Raw genomic sequence first — 18,180 nt, 5'->3', positions numbered from 1 at the left:
CCGACTACTCACACAATCAAGCCTTATCTTGGTTCTCCTCTACCACAACAAGTCCTTGTATACCACTCCTGAATCTGTTAGGTTGCTTCAGCGTAATTTGAATAAAGAAAGGGGGTATCAAACATTCGCACTTAAAATATTCCTGCCGTATTCTCTGATTATAACATGAATGGATCTTAAGGGGAGAGGATGGTCCTTATCAGCAGCACTAACAGCAAATGAATAGTTGATTGAAGGTGATAGTGCTTATGTGGTATGGAGAGGTATATTATCACAAAATAATGAACTTAATTATTTGAGAGGATACATTTACATGAGAGTTAACCTCCCAAACTCCAATCTAACAAGAATTAGCTTAATGTTAATTAGACTGTTAGTGCTGTCTGCTGCAGACTGTCAGTTGTGTTAGTTGTTAGTTGGGTCTTTCCCAAGGCAACAGTATCCACACAAAGCTAGGTGTTCTGGGCACAAGACCTGACCTTTAACTGCACAGTTTTGTCTGACAGGAATTATCACTAGAAAGACCCACGCCTAACCATTTTAATATCTCTCCATTGAAATATACAGTATTTGGTCTGTAAATTGGAATAAAAGGAAGGAACACAAAATAACTATCCATTATTGGGTATTTTAAGCTAAGGGGTTTAGGAAATCTCATAAATAAATTAAATGTGTAAAGAAAAAAAAATTGCATATATGTAAATGTCTAAGCCCAGTAATCATTTATGTGGGTAATTATGTAAAATATATCCAAAAGCACTACACACAAAATTAGGCTATAGTGTACTATATACACTCACCTAAAGGATTATTAGGAACACCATACTAATACTGTGTTTGACCCCCTTTCGCCTTCAGAACTGCCTTAATTCTACGTGGCATTGATTCAACAAGGTGCTGAAAGCATTCTTTAGAAATGTTGGCCCATATTGATAGGATAGCATCTTGCAGTTGATGGAGATTTGTGGGATGCACATCCAGGGCATGAAGCTCCCGTTCCACCACATCCCAAAGATGCTCTATTGGGTTGAGATCTGGTGACTGTGGGGGCCAGTTTAGTACAGTGAACTCATTGTCATGTTCAAGAAACCAATTTGAAATGATTCAACCTTTGTGACATGGTGCATTATCCTGCTGGAAGTAGCCATCAGAGGATGGGTACATGGTGGTCATAAAGGGATGGACATGGTCAGAAACAATGCTCAGGTAGGCCGTGGCATTTAAACGATGCCCAATTGGCACTAAGGGGCCTAAAGTGTGCCAAGAAAACATCCCCCACACCATTACACCACCACCACCACCAGCCTGCACAGTGGTAACAAGGCATGATGGATCCATGTTCTCATTCTGTTTACGCCAAATTCTGACTCTACCATCTGAATGTCTCAACAGAAATCGAGACTCATCAGACCAGGCAACATTTTTCCAGTCTTCAACTGTCCAATTTTGGTGAGCTTGTGCAAATTGTAGCCTCTTTTTCCTATTTGTAGTGGAGATGAGTGGTACCCGGTGGGGTCTTCTGCTGTTGTAGCCCATCCGCCTCAAGGTTGTACGTGTTGTGGCTTCACAAATGCTTTGCTGCATACCTCGGTTGTAACGAGTGGTTATTTCAGTCAAAGTTGCTCTTCTATCAGCTTGAATCAGTCGGCCCATTCTCCTCTGACCTCTAGCATCAACAAGGCATTTTCGCCCACAGGACTGCCGCATACTGGATGTTTTTCCCTTTTCACACCATTCTTTGTAAACCCTAGAAATGGTTGTGCGTGAAAATCCCAGTAACTGAGCAGATTGTGAAATACTCAGACCGGCCCGTCTGGCACCAACAACCATGCCACGCTCAAAATTGCTTAAATCACCTTTCTTTCCCATTCAGACATTCAGTTTGGAGTTCAGGAGATTGTCTTGACCAGGACCACACCCCTAAATGCATTGAAGCAACTGCCATGTGATTGGTTGGTTAGATAATTGCATTAATGAGAAATTGAACAGGTGTTCCTAATAATCCTTTAGGTGAGTGTACAGTACAGAGTTTAGTGCTTTGACTGTACTGAAAAAAAATACAAATGTATTTATAGTTTAGGCATGAATTCCCACATTTATAAACAGAATTATTTTTATGTTTTTTCATGAAGTAATACAATTATAAAAAATAGGCACCAGAAAGCAGCAACAATGATTTTATTAAATAATACACCTGACTCCCAAGACACAAAACCAAATTCAGTAGGAGTTGCATCAAAGTAATAGTCACCGCAGACAAACTTCACAGGCAGCATGTTTCAGAAGTATGTGTATTAATGATTCACAAAAGGTACCCACGATCCACTAACTTTTGAGGCATTAGCTCTGCCAATCATTGAAATTTACTTTTCTGTGAATAAGGCATGTTTTGCATGTACTTAAACCAATATAGTAATCAATCAGATGTGTGGACTCCATTGAACAAGTTCCTCCAGCTGCCACAGGGAGGTTTCCCCTCACATCCCCACGCACATTGATATTGCTCACCGGTCTTTGTCTTGAAGATGTTTTAAAAAGTGGGAAAAAGTTTGAAATACAGTATATATAACAAGTGAACAAATCCAAAAGCAGGCACTTTTAATCAGAGCTGCCAGGCTGGTCCAACCTCCCACTTTGTCCTGCAGTTACAATTACTAACTCATTACTCAGCCTTGGCCTCCCTCCCTCTCGATCTGCTTATAATAAAGTGCTGGAAAGCGCTTTTCTTGGGCAAATTGTTATTGAAAAAGATCTTCAGCTCATCTCTATGGTGTGTGCACTCAATCTCCCATTGATTGCAGCCCTGTACCCTCTGGCAGCCAATCTCCCTCCAAACCATTATCTGGGGGGAGATCGGTACAACATCAGGCTTCCCAAACAGAAGGAGAGGGGGAAAAAACAAAAAAAAATGCCCTCAGCTTGCACTTCTAACCCTGGGGGCAGCGACACAGAGTGAGGAGAAAATCACTGTTAACTGCTCTCTCACAATCTGCAGTGTGTCCAGTGCGCCTGGGCCCAGGCATAACAGAGAGAGGGGTTAATGGAGTGTAGTGAAGGGGCATCAGTGAAAATTGTATGTCTTTGAGCACATCAAACAGAATCTAGAAGCCTTTAATTAAGCAATAGAGACCTGGAAAAAAGCATTAAAAACAAGGTGTTTCCGACTCTTTTATACGAGCAGTTGCTCAGGAAAGTGTCAATTATTTCTTTACTCACTTTACTTTCTTGCTACCTGATTGTTTCCAACATGAGAAACAGTATTAAAAATCCCCTATGAGTGACATGAAGCTCCAGAATGGTTTTCCCCATCTTATAACAGGGGAAGAATACACACATTTTAGAAATAATGCCATTGAACAGATGTAGGCTACAATTTATTATCCCATATGACAACAATATTATTTTAATGGTTCAAATTAATACATTTATATCTGGATGGATATAGATATACAGCATTAAGTTCACTGAATGGCTTTCAACCAATGCTGCCATAGGAAGCCCATAATGTATCCTCCGAAGATGTACTGTTCTTATATTCCCACAGTTTGCCTGATCAGATCTTCCAATCCTATTTTCAAATATGAGCAGTTGGCAGTACTTAGATTGAAGGCACATGTTTTGAGCATCAACACTACCATATAATTATGTTCTGAAAGGTGCTGTCTTGACCTGTAACTTCCCTGTAAGGTATAGAATAATAGACTGACAGGTTTGTTTCAAGATTTTTAGCATCTTGTTAGTAAAAGGAAGTAGCATGTAATGCTCGCTTTGTCACATATTAAATAAATTAAAACGATATGAGAATGTGTTTAAATTGTCAGCCCTGTAGCAGTTAAAATTACATCCATCATTTGCCATCAAATAACTTTCCCTTTTATATATTTCCACTGTGATGTTTTTTAAATCCTCAACTTAAGCACCACTATTAACAGCTAATGTCTGAACCATATTCAGAATGCATCTCAAAATACAATAGAAAATCTGTATATTTAACAAGTCAGCTGCTGGTATTCTGCTTTATAGATCCAGGCACAAACACTGAGACCGTGCTCAGTCACAGTAGTTCAACTTACACCGTAAAGGTTTCTTATTGATATCCCCTCTGCTTTGTTTAACTCCCCTCCCTGGCTGTTTGCAATGAGATTTACATAGGTAGATTAGATTATCAGCAGAATACTATTAGCACAAAAAGGGAAGAGCAGTGTTTTAATCCGCTTTTCTTCCTTAAAAACATATCATATTAATTATGCCCCACCCATCACTCGCTAACCTACTGCGTCGCCAAACCGAAAAAAAACTGAATCTGTCACAATGTCAAATCCTGGCTTTATAAACTCAAAACCTCATTCAAATTGAGAGACTTTAGCATTTTCTCAGAGGTCCACGGAGAAATATGGACATAAACTGAAAGCTGGGGAATAATGAACATACACTGAATATAACTAACTTCATCTGTGCAATCTCTACAAAAATAGGAATATTCAAAACTTGGTGAGATCTGTATTGCTCTAGTTAGCCCCACTTAAAAAAAATGAAATTAAACACAAAAAATCTTAAATGGTTCATTCTTCTTGCTACTAAGAGAAAACGAAACGACTATTTTCTTAAAATAGTAGGAAATGTGTTCCAGTAACTAAAACAATCTCAAATTTATTAAAAAAAAACTAATTTAATTTGATTGGAGAACACGAGAACCTTAATTTTAAAATCTCTACATTTTCTCACCATTTTGAAATTACCAACTGAAACTGAACTCAGCTCACCACCACATCTTCTATGCTGCTTCAGTAAGGTTTGAATATTGTTCAACCCACAGGGAGTCAAAAAACATTTTCCTTTTGCACTGCCAGCACTGAATGTTTACTGCTCCTATATTAAAGAAGTTTGTGGAATAGAAGCCAAGTTATCCCCAAACACCTTCCATCCAACCTCCCCCCACAGTGCCCAGCCAAGTGTACACCACGCCCTGGGAACTCCTGGCCTTGGCCAGTTACGTTAATCTGGGTTCAAGGCCGGCCAATAGGCAGCCCCCTGCACTCCAGCGGAGGGCTTCTGCATGCACCACTAAGGAGACTACCGATTACTTTTTGGACTTTTAAGGCACAAAGCATTTCCCAACAGGTCAGTTGTGGCTCATAAGCAATAGTGCACCCATCTGAGCAAGTAAAAATCGCCATAAGCTGAATGACAAAAAGCACTGATGAGATACAAAGCACTGAACTAAGCCCTTAAGCTGTCCTCCCCACCATGACTCAGGCAAGTAATACTAAGCACTGAAGGTTGGTGCACCAAGGTGTATCATTTGAAAGTGCTCAGCCACTGCATCATCTTTTTATTTCCCAGTTTGAGAATGGTGATAAGCTGGCTTCTGCCAAAGTTTGTTCCACTTGGTTTCCCTCGAGAAAGGTACTTGGGAGTCTTTCACTCCCGTTGTAAGGGAGTCTATGTTGTTTTGGGATAGCTTGATGATTCTGGATGCTGGAGAGAACTAACCCATCACTTTAGCAATAAGCACTGATAATTCATAAGATCTCCTGGAACAGCAGAAAGTCTCAGAACACAGAGAAGGTGAATCCTTTACAAATACTGGTTTAAACAAAATTGGCAGGTTAATTTTCTTAGGCTAAATATCTCTGCATCAGCTTTACAGTTCTGGTGATAACAATATATATATATATATATATATATATATATATATATATACCCTCACCTAAAGGATTATTAGGAACACCATACTAATACTGTGTTTGACCCCCTTTCGCCTTCAGAACTGCCTTAATTCTACGTGGCATTGATTCAACAAGGTGCTGAAAGCATTCTTTAGAAATGTTGGCCCATATTGATAGGATAGCATCTTGCAGTTGATGGAGATTTGTGGGATGCACATCCAGGGCACGAAGCTCCCGTTCCACCACATCCCAAAGATGCTCTATTGGGTTGAGATCTGGTGACTGTGGGGGCCAGTTTAGTACAGTGAACTCATTGTCATGTTCAAGAAACCAATTTGAAATGATTCAACCTTTGTGACATGGTGCATTATCCTGCTGGAAGTAGCCATCAGAGGATGGGTACATGGTGGTCATAAAGGGATGGACATGGTCAGAAACAATGCTCAGGTAGGCCGTGGCATTTAAACGATGCCCAATTGGCACTAAGGGGCCTAAAGTGTGCCAAGAAAACATCCCCCACACCATTACACCACCACCACCAGCCTGCACAGTGGTAACAAGGCATGATGGATCCATGTTCTCATTCTGTTTACGCCAAATTCTGACTCTACCATCTGAATGTCTCAACAGAAATCGAGACTCATCAGACCAGGCAACATTTTTCCAGTCTTCAACTGTCCAATTTTGGTGAGCTTGTGCAAATTGTAGCCTCTTTTTCCTATTTGTAGTGGAGATGAGTGGTACCCGCTGGGGTCTTCTGCTGTTGTAGCCCATCCGCCTCAAGGTTGTACGTGTTGTGGCTTCACAAATGCTTTGCTGCATACCTCGGTTGTAACGAGTGGTTATTTCAGTCAAAGTTGCTCTTCTATCAGCTTGAATCAGTCGGCCCATTCTCCTCTGACCTCTAGCATCAACAAGGCATTTTCGCCCACAGGACTGCCGCATACTGGATGTTTTTCCCTTTTCACACCATTCTTTGTAAACCCTAGAAATGGTTGTTCGTGAAAATCCCAGTAACTGAGCAGATTGTGAAATACTCAGACCGGCCCGTCTGGCACCAACAACCATGCCACGCTCAAAATTGCTTAAATCACCTTTCTTTCCCATTCAGACATTCAGTTTGGAGTTCAGGAGATTGTCTTGACCAGGACCACACCCCTAAATGCATTGAAGCAACTGCCATGTGATTGGTTGGTTAGATAATTGCATTAATGAGAAATTGAACAGGTGTTCCTAATAATCCTTTAGGTGAGTGTATATGACAACTACCACATTGCAATGTTTCTTTTTAGGATGTACATTTTACATTTTTCTCTTAGGTGGCTATTAGTGCATTTCGGGGACTTGGCAAAGTACTAACCTTCTAGAGGGTTCTTTTCATACACACTTCTTCATTATCCGTTCTGACACATGGTCCTCATAGTAAGAATGCATGTTTATTTTCATGCTCTCTAATGCCCCAGAAGTACTACACCCGAGGACAGTTTTCGCCACAATAGATTTCAGGCCATGTCTGCTTCTACTTAAGTTTCAAACTAAAAACCTATGGCGTCCACAAAAAATACATCAATCTCCAAAACACACAGAACAGAAGCTTTCAATTTGTAATCCACATACATTTTATATAATCACACTTAGTGCCTTAGGAAGTCTATACCCCTTTAACTTCTTCACATTTTGTTGTGTCCGTGTCTCAGAGTTAGATGGATTGTGTGAGTTGTGTGATTTGAAGGTGATTGGTTACACCTGAGCTAAGTTATGATTGCTATTACAAGGGGACACTTATTCAACCAAGAAATTTCAGTTTTTATTTTAATAAATTGTCCTTTCCCCCCCCCCCCCCCCCACTTGTAAGAGGTAGGATGTGTAGATAAAACAAAACTAAAAACGATTTTAATGTATTTTAATTGCAGACTACAAGGCAACAGAAGGTGAAAGGGAATGTAGGCACTGTATATAAATATATATTCAGCATCATCATCATCATCAGCCCTTATCAATCCACTGCTGGCCTCCCCAACATGTTTCACTTGTTTCGATTAAGATTTTATTCCAGGTCACACCAGCAAAGCATCTTCTGTAATCTTCCCATTTATTATGTGGTCTTCGTCTATGTATTTTCTCATCTCTTGGAATCCATTCTCCAGTTCTTTTGTCCATCACTCATCTGTTCTTCTTGCACTGTGTCCGGCCCATTACCTTTTGTGAAAGATATCATACTTTTGTTTGTTTTCAGACTAAATGTATTAGTTTTTCTGTCTCTTCTTGTTATTGTATGCATGCATCTTTCCATACTTAGTATTGTTTGCATCAAACTCTTCCCCTTCAGGCAAATGAGTAGATTATCTTTCAATAGTGTGCCAAGTCTTCCAAATGTACCCCATCCAATTTTTCTGTTGTCCAAGGTAAACATAACTTTTGACATTTTATCTTTTGATCTACTTCTATTTTCTTTATTTTAACAATGTTGTTGAACAAGTTGACTTTAGGTCCAGCTTTCTTACATGCATCTGAGTTACTGAACTTAAAATACAAGATTTAAAGTTTTATTACAAAGATGATGATGTCATTTGCAAATTGTAGGTTGTTCAAGTATGCTCCATTTATCCTGGTTCTTCAAGTGCTGCTGTGAAGTATCTTGGAGTGTCTCAACTATGTGTCTTCTTCAGAGAATAGTCAAATATATGGTTCATTCTCTCACAACATGTACCACTAGTGTTAACGATAGTGCAAAGTTGAACTTGTCATTCTCTATTACATTCCTGTGTTTCTTGTGTAATTTATTAAATGCCTTATCTAAAGGCATCTGTATGAAAAAAGAAAATCAGCCAGCTACATTATATGTTAGTGGCATGTTTTTACCACGCATCTGTGGGTGTTCATGAGAGTCTGAAAGGCTCAGGCGTTGGCCATGTTTGTGTATGCATTTAATTGTCTGGCACACCCAACATAACATTTTGCTACCTGTCTGGCTTATTTATCATTTCTTTCGGATGTTTTGCTGCTGTAGACTTGCACAAAAAGGTGTCACTGTGAAAAAGTGAATTTGTTAACTAAATGCAGTGCTTGATATCTCTGGTCGTGTTCGTGTAGCACATATTTCTGCAGTTCTGTGCAGATCTGCATTGCTCCATCAATGGGAACTATGAAATTGTGCAGATCTGTTGAAATCTGCCAACACGAAAGTGACCTGCAAAAAACAAAATAAGCACACAAACAAAAACATGAATTGTAATTAGACTGTATTCAATATGACAAGACTCATGGCCACTGAAAACCAGTCCATCTTTATTGTTGACTGAAGTGTCAGTTGTAAGCTGAATCACAAATGAGACACCACAGACAAATTTGCTCTTTCCACTCCTTACACATAGTAACCTTTCTAAATGTATCATTTATATTTTTTCTGCAAACAGTAGGTTATTTATAAAAGCAGATTAAATGCTCTCATTGGATGCTGAATGCAAAAAAATATCTCCCTTTCAGGTACTGATCAAACACGATTTCTGAACACCGCACTCGCAGAAAAACTACTTGAATTATTGCACAATATTGCATGCATTCTCATCTAAATCGTTACTAACGACCCTATATTTGTGCGGTTATATGTATCTGATAATATATCACAACTGTAGTTTCTATTCAATATTATGAAGGGCAAAACAATTGTGTGCTTAAAGACACTGTTTCAAAATAGTAAATAACTATCTAAATGTTTTATTTAATTATCAGTTAATGTTATAATATCAATCTAAATTCTGTGTATAATGAATAAGTAAGGAAGAATTACAAGCCACTTTAGTTACATTTGCATGACAAACTATCATTTTTATTTCTTAAATTGGTTAGCATGCTAACAATGTTAAGATATCTATTCATGTTTTTTTATGTTTTTTTCATGTGGTATATGTTTTGGGAGAATGACCAATACATTTTGAATAGAATTTTGAAAGTGTGAGAATCTTAAAAATCTTCCCAAAAACACTTGGAAATGTGAATGTGACCAATTAAACGGATTGCTCCTTTTCAGTTTCCAAAAAAAAAAACTGATGCTAACCCTATTAATAACAAGAAGTGAAAGAGCAGTTTTTGGGGAGATCTTTAAAACAGTTAATATTATTGTATTTGATTTTCTACTCAATTATTTTTTAAACATCCTTTGTAGGACCTAGTTTGCAGCATCAAGACCAATAAAGTATGACAGGAAAGCTTGGAGAAGTTTTATGACACTCTGAAGGATCTCAGCAGTTTAAAAATGCATATGCCTCCGTCTATTCCATTTAATCTATACTTAAAATAGCTTTTTTAATTTATTTGAACTGCCAATCACACTCTTGTATTATAATATCAGACTTAAGGCTGAAGAAGGCTTCCTCAATATAACAATATGTAAAAACTTTTCCATAAATCCCCCCCACACAAAAGGAAAATAATTATAAATCAGCCTCTATGCTTCACAGTAGGCATGACATTCTTCTCTACATAAGCTACACTTTTTTGTGCCAAAAACACCATTAATTGTCTCCAATTTACACCATACTTAAGATATAAAACTGAATATTCAGAAGGAAGACTTTAAAGCAGAATTATATATATATATATATATATATATATATATATATATATATATATATATATATATATATATATATATGTTCATTTTTTTTATATAACATTTTTTTCCCCTTGTTTGTGTGATTCATCTTGAATAAACCAAGATCACAAATCATGTTTCCTGGCCTGTGCAAAGGACTCTAAATATGTGGTGACTGTGGTTAATACTATAAAAGCCCATGCTCTAGGGAGCTGAGCTGCCCTGCCCTGTCTGGAAGTGAGAGGTCACACACCTCTCCTACCTTGCCTATGAATTGTCCCCTCTATGAACCTGTGCCTCACTCAAATTCCCTTGTTTTCATGAAGTCCTCGCAGATGGCTGGGAAACTGCCACTGCCACAGAATATGCCATCAATGCAGCCAAAACCCCTCTAAGTCAGTGCTTGGCAGTGGCTCTTATCTGCCAGTCAAGTTCATGAAGTACAAAGTGAAACATATGTTTTTATGGAGAAAGGTTACAGCTGTTCATTAGCAGAATCTAACATGCATATTCCCATGCATGCTCCCTGGGTAGGCACCAAGTGTCTCTCTCTACCATTTCATTAATCTTGCATTACATACAAAAAAGTATAATGCCAGCAAACCATTAAAAACCCATATGGTAATGGACTGTTTTGATGAAGCACTGTTAGCATTAATAAGAAAAGTTATTATATGAACTTGAACTTGGATTTCATTACTTAATAATGCCCAAGTTCCAACCCCATATATTTTATTCCTACTTTATTCCATGCTTCCTGAAGTACATCTAGAAACTCAATCTTTACCATTAATGGACAGACCAATTTCACAGTCTAAACCTCCTCATTTTGCCCGATTTTTCTAACTGCTAACTAACTTACCCTTATCAAAGTAGTCATGGTAAAACCACAGCTGAACGATTCACTTTATCTACATCGCTGTAAGTGAAATTGATTGTGTGCAAATCCCTGCATGAAGCACTCTGTGCCGAGAGGGACGCCCAGCACAATATTTGAGAAACTTATTAAAGAGCCTTTTAAGAAGTCATGTCAACTTATAATCCAGTTCATTAAATAAGCAAAGAAGAATATTAACATCCATAATTATTTAACAATATGATGCATGACTTACATTTTAAAAGGATATTATTAACAACAAACGGATTGTCCTCACCAGATCTTCATGACACAAGTATCCAGTATCACAAAGAGTGCATAACACATACAGCCTGTCTTTAATACAGACTAATTCAGATTAAAATGTCCAGTGTAGGAAAGTAAAAAGTTGTATTAATCTACATTGTATTAAACACCTGTGAAGACCACTGTTGGCTTACGTATTAAATGGGACAGGGCATCTCATGAAAGACACGAGCAGATCGCATACATGAACCAGCAGGTAATTGTATGCTTATTATCCAGTAATTACCAAGTTAAAAATGCGTTATGGCAAGTCAATGAATTTTTGTGCCATTTAGTTGCATTTAATATACAGTGGGAGCCTATTCAATTAATTAATTAATGTTTAATGCACACAGACATGATGACCTGTACCTTCAGTATAAATACATCATGACAAAAATGCACTGGTAAATAAGGAGCACATGAACTATTCAATCAGCAACAGAAGTGTTGTTTACTTCTGCTCTGGATAGAACTGGAGGGGGGTAAATGGTGTTACAACATAAAATATTGATGCAGTGAAATTAAAAGTAAGACCAGCAGTGGTGGCGGCTGTGGCTTTTTGTTGCATGAAGAATGCCTCAAGACAGAGAACAGCAAGGGTCCCTGATTAATGAGGGCAAGGAATGATTGAAACATCTATAATACATCAATAATTTAGAAGTCTGGACAAATGGTGGGAAAGTTGACTATAACATTGATTTACACACTCAGGTCGGTCAAGTGAGTCATGCAAACAGGATACGATGATCCCAGAAAGTCATAACCCAACCACAATCCCCCCCACACCCTCCTGCTGGACATCAAGGTGAAAGCATCAGTTGTGTTCATATGGAGTTCAATAGCAGGTGGGCTATATCCTGTGCTATCAATGCCCATTCTGTTTCAATGTGAGGTCTAGTCCTCTCACTACCCTCTCTGGCACCTCACACTTCTCCCCCAACTCTCACCTCCACCACCCCCTCCTACAGGAGGCTTTGTCACAGACACATGAAGGCCCTTGAAAAGCCAATACACTAACACATACTCAGACTTCAGTCTTTCATTCCTCTACTAGCAAATCTCACCAATTACAGCTGCTCTCCGGCCTCTGGAGTTCTGAATGTAGTCAACAAACACCGGGCCATCACAATTCAAAAACTACACTTTATATCAATATGAACATAACAGGTGCAACCGGGAGTTGAATGATTAGCTAATTAGGGTGCTAATTACTGTGCATTACCATTAATGTCCCAGCTGAATAAAGTTATGTAAATCTGTGCATGCGAGGAACGGGGGCTGACAGAGAGAGCCCTGCATCACAGCACTCCTACAACTCCTGGGAAAGAAACAAACTTGAAGGAGGTACGCGGGATACATTGTACGCAATTCCCAGAGCAAGGTCTTTGTTGTTGTTTTGTTTGCTTTTTGGAAACCATGCATCTGTTGTAGGCTAATCTTCACCCTCCTTTTCTACTGATTTCAAAGACTGAGTTAGACTCCACCACTGATGCTGCTTCTCAAGGTGTGGAGAACAAGATTAAAATCCGAGAGTTAACCAACATAAAACAAAAACAGCTTCTATTTAAAGCCTCTATTTAACCTCTATTATTCTAGGGACTTGGATCACAAATTAGACAAGTCTGTTTTCATTAGTTCCCAAGGAATATTATTCCATATTTAAATCAATAAATTAATAAATAAAAACAGTTGCACAGATTAACAGGTCATGACTGAACAGAGCAGGTGATTTTGTACAATTTACAGGTTGCTCACCACCACAATAAAGGTTCAGTGAGGGTTAAACTGCAACAGCAGTTGTGCACAACCTTATTCTCAGGGGATTAGCTTTGCTGGTTCTCAGTCAATGACATAACGAGGAAATTGGAAGCTCCCAGATGCAGGCCAGTTAAAGGAGACTAAAACGGCGCTGGAAGCCTGACAGAGCAGACATAACAACAGAGTTTGCAGCTTCATGTCTAACTAGATTCTGGAAGCAGACTCTCAAGTCTGGAGCACAGATCACACAATAATGAACACCCAGGAGAGACCTCAAACACAGGGACAACCAGAGCAGACCGCCATGTGACAGTAATCACCTACTGAGTGCTGCCACCTTGTTGGCAGAGAGGGCAAGGAGAGACTTTAGAGGGTTAACACCACTGTTGGCAACTTAGCGGCTACACCTTCCATTATTCTCTCTCCTCATTGTCCCTTGGGCTCAGAGATGTGTACAGATGTGTAAAAGAACAAATTAATTTTTAATCCACATATACTGTGGAACAAATCAGTCCCCATTAGTGGCAACACTTTATATTCAGTTATATTTAGAGTGAACAAAGCACTATTGAATGTGTTAAACTCTGTAATGAATTAATTGCGAGACATAACAGCTTTGTGTTTGAACTCTTATGATTTTAACAAAAAACTGAGAGATCAAGGTGGTGATAAATAAATGTACATTCACAAACTGAACACTTTTCCTGCGTGCAAATGATCTCAGTCAATCACTGACACTTCACGGTGGAATGCATGACTTTCCATTTTGCATGAAAACACTGGCACAGTCCAACGTCTACATTGACTATATCGTACCGCACTGGGAGTTAATTTAGCCGTCTCGCTGCAGGGCCAAAGGAATCCTACAAAGTGAACGTAAATGGATACATTTTAGTTGCAAAGAACAGGTAGGAAACTCCAGATGTGTATGCAGTGCTGGACTTTAGAAGAAACTGAGGATAAAAGGTACTGGAAAAGCAAGAAGTCCATGGCTTTCAGTTACTTTTCTTGAGATATCAACAGCAGGACAGATCGCATTTTAATTTTATTTTAAGGTTACTGCACTATAGGGTTACAGACTTTGTGGTATTTAAAATACATTTAACAGATTTATTGTGGTACATTTTATACAGGAAAACAACAATGTAAAGCTAGACAAACTGTATGTATCTGGAATATCATTGGTTATTTCCTTTCATTAAAGAAAAAGATGTGCATGTTCCACAATATGTTTTTACACTATAGTAAACTAGAAACCTCTTAAAGCTAAAGAAAAAATGCTGTGACTGAATGAGAAACAGGGAGCCAAGGCAGAGAACACATGGGTCTATCACAGGTCTTGCATCAGATGTTGAGGGCTGACAGATTAACACAACCCAGCTGGCACATCATACAGGAAATTCTGCTGGACTAGTTTAAGGGATGCACTGCAAAAGCCGATCAACATATGGAAAAAAGAGTGCCGATAAGAACTTAAGCTGCCACATTGACTGGCATCAAGTTACATTTTTCCATCAACGTCCAAGTCGAGGAGTGTGGGTTTGGAGTGCCGGAGTGCCTTCAAGTTATGCCATATATAAATGACTTGCTGCTAGACACAGGGCTCCCCATGCACGTTAAATTCACCCACTCATTCAGCTGTAATTAGCTGCTTTCCTGTGATTGCAAGAACACTACTGGGCAATGCTTCAAAATGTATTAATTAAATAAAAAACAAAATACAGCTCTGGAAAAAATTAAGAGACCACTGCACAATTATCAGTTTCTCTGGTTTTACTATTTATAGGTATGTGTTTGGGTAAAATGAACCTTTTTGTTTTATTCTATAAACTACTAACAACATTTCTCCCAAATTCCAAATAAAAATATTGTCCTTTAGAGCATTTATTTGCAAACAATGACAACTGGTCAAAATAACAAAAAAGATGCAGTGTTGTCAGACCTCGAATAATGCAAATAAAATAAGTTCATATTATTTTTTAAACAACACAATACTAATGTTTTAACTTAGGAAGAGTTCAGAAATCAATATTTGGTGGAATAACCCTGATTTTCAATCACAGATTTCATGCATCTTGGCATGCTCTCCACCAGTCTTTCACATTGATGTTGAGTGACTTTATGCCACTCCTGCCGCAAAAATTCAAACAGCTCAGCTTTGGTTGATAGCTTGTGACCAACCATCTTCCTCTTGATCACATCCCAGAGGTTTTCAATGGGGTTCAGGTCTGGAGATTAGGCTGGCCATGACAGGGTCATGATCTGGCGGTCCTCCATCCACACCTTGATTGACCTGGCTGTGTGGCATGGAGCATTGTCCTGCTGGTAAAACCAATCCTCAGAGTTGGGAAACATTGTCAGAGCAGAAGGAAGCAAGTCTTTCACAAAGACAAATGTGCCCAATTCCAGCCTCGCTGAAGCACCCCCAGATCATCGGCGATCCTTAGGGCTGGGCGGTATACCGTAAAAAACGATATACTCATATATATATTCATTTACGGACCGGTTTGGACTTTTACTATACCTTCATATCGGTATTTTAAAGTTTTCTATGCTAAACTGAATAATTTACTAATGACTGCATCATTCACTCATAGCACTGAGCTACCAGTCATTATGAGTTATGAGTAATTATTTAATAAAGCATTGACAATGCTAAAGTGTCGATCTAGAATTCTATATCCATGGTTTTGACAAGAACTGTTACCAGCTTCATTGTGTAATGAAAGTTGACATTCGCCTCCGCTAACAAGAGGGCAGTAGTAGTTTTCATTAAGCATAACACGTCCCTCTTGATTTCTGCACAATCTTGTATCTCACAGCCACAGCTCGCCTCCCGCAGCAATAACGAAAATAAAAAATGTGAATTGCGTGTTGACATAAATAAACAAACGTGATGAATGCACAATGAAAACGAGATGCAGGAGAGCAGTGTGGGTGAAACATCACAGCAAAGTGACCCAGTTAATCTGTCCCGAACAAAGGTAACGTAATTGAATGTCAGTTGTGTCCTATTATTTTTGCTTTACGAACAGTATAAATAAATAATTATTAAATACCGTCAAAAATGTGAAAAATACCGTGATACTGTATTTTGGCTATATCACCCAGCCCTACCGATCCTCCACCAAATTTCACAGTGGGTGCGAGTCACTGTGGCTTGTAGGCCCCTAGGACCCATTTCGACCCATCCTCGCCATGCACTTCACCCCAGCTGCCGTCTGCCATTCTTTTTGTAGGTCACTTGATGTCATCCTACGGTTGTAGAGTGACATTAGAATGAGTTGGCAGTGGTCAGTGGAGAGTTGTTTTTGCCCTCTGCCGGTCTGTAGCTTTGTTGTCCCCAATGTCTGCTGCTTGACCTTATTGTTATGAACCGCCATCTTTGAAATTTTAAGGATGGAAGCAACCCAACGCTCACTGTATCCCTCTGCCAGTAAAGCCGGAATTGAACTCACTCAAAACTTTCCTTTTCAACTCTTTTGGCATGGTCAATAGTTATTTTTTTATTCCAATTACTTCCAATTCCAATGTTTTTGGCATCCAGCTGGTCCTATTGCAAGAGGATAGTGATGACCACAGCAGTGGTTTTTATACTTTTCCTCGTTAAATAAGATTTGGTTCAGGTGATCACCTACTCAGTAGCTCATTCAGTAGGAGGAGCTGTGCCTGTGTTGGAATTCAACAGACACTGGAATGGAATGGCTGCCATACATGCAGAGATGCTGATTTAAGAAAAAAAATGCAGTGGTCTCTTAATTTTCTCCAGAGATGTACATATGCTTTCCTATATTAGAGTTTAAATAAAAAATAGTTAAAATGTAAGCCAAGAACTCCTTCACAATGATACTACAGTCATGTATTTCAGTGTATTTTTATTATAAACATCATCTAAAATCAACATCACAAACGTTTTAATCAAGAGCTCTATACATCCAAATGTCCAGATACTTTTAGTTATCAACTTACTCACAATTAAATGTTGTATAAATAAAAAATCACAAAGCCCTGTTTCGACACTGGGCATTATACCACAAGAGGGTGTGAGGGAGTGCCAGCTTGGAAGCTCCTTGAGTCGAAGATGAAAGCCATATATTTGCAAAGTTACTTTAGCATTTCACTGGAAAAAAAAAAAAAAAGTCTCATTGGCATTGTAACGTTCCACAAGACCATTAGCCTCTGAAGTCGGAGAAGCAATCACAGAATTCAACGTACTTTGGAGCTTCACAACTCGATCACTCAGGTTGATCAATCACATTTTAAGATCAGCCTTGCCTTGCCTTGCCAAAATGTAGGCTAGCAGCAAAGATATAACAGAATCATTTTATTCAACATGTATTTATAGTCTTGTGAAATAGAGTTTTAAAAGGCTATATTGCCAGAAAATTAACACTGCATAGCATGATTTTGTCTTTAACCGCTCTGTAGTCAAGTGAAATCGCTCAGTACGGATAACTTTATTAAAAAATCATCTTTTCCTTTTTCCCCCCCGCAGCCAGTTATCATTATGAATTGAGACATTAAAAGGTCCCCAGAAAACCAGCCTTCTGTTGCCCTGCCGTCTCCTTCATTACTCCTTCTAAGGACCTTAAGACCATCTGGTTTACTGCAAAGCCAGGTGATGTATGTTAACAATGAGGTAAGTAGCTTGTCCTACACTTTACTTAGTTCCACTTGAGCAGCGAGAATGCATTTACTTATTACCCTTCATTGCTCCAGTTATATGTTACATGCTTGAATAGGATGTATTGATATCTCCAGATTCTCAAGGGCCATCAGGACATGCAATTTATTATTATCCGTGTTATTGTTATTACCAGTGTACTTTATTTAATCATTTAATTCCACTGTAAATGTTCCTCTTCATCCTATTGGCATTGGCATGACTTACGTTTTACTGACAAAAATAGTTCACTGGAACGTCAGCTGCTTACTATGACGAGTTTACATCCGCTTAAAAGTGACACGCAGCATCGAAAATAGCACTCCAGTCA

This window comes from Amia ocellicauda, chromosome 19, assembly GCF_036373705.1.
Source record: "Amia ocellicauda isolate fAmiCal2 chromosome 19, fAmiCal2.hap1, whole genome shotgun sequence".
Lineage (NCBI taxonomy): Eukaryota > Metazoa > Chordata > Actinopteri > Amiiformes > Amiidae > Amia > Amia ocellicauda.
The sequence above is the reverse complement of the archived record's forward strand: the minus strand, read 5'-3'. Positions refer to the sequence as shown.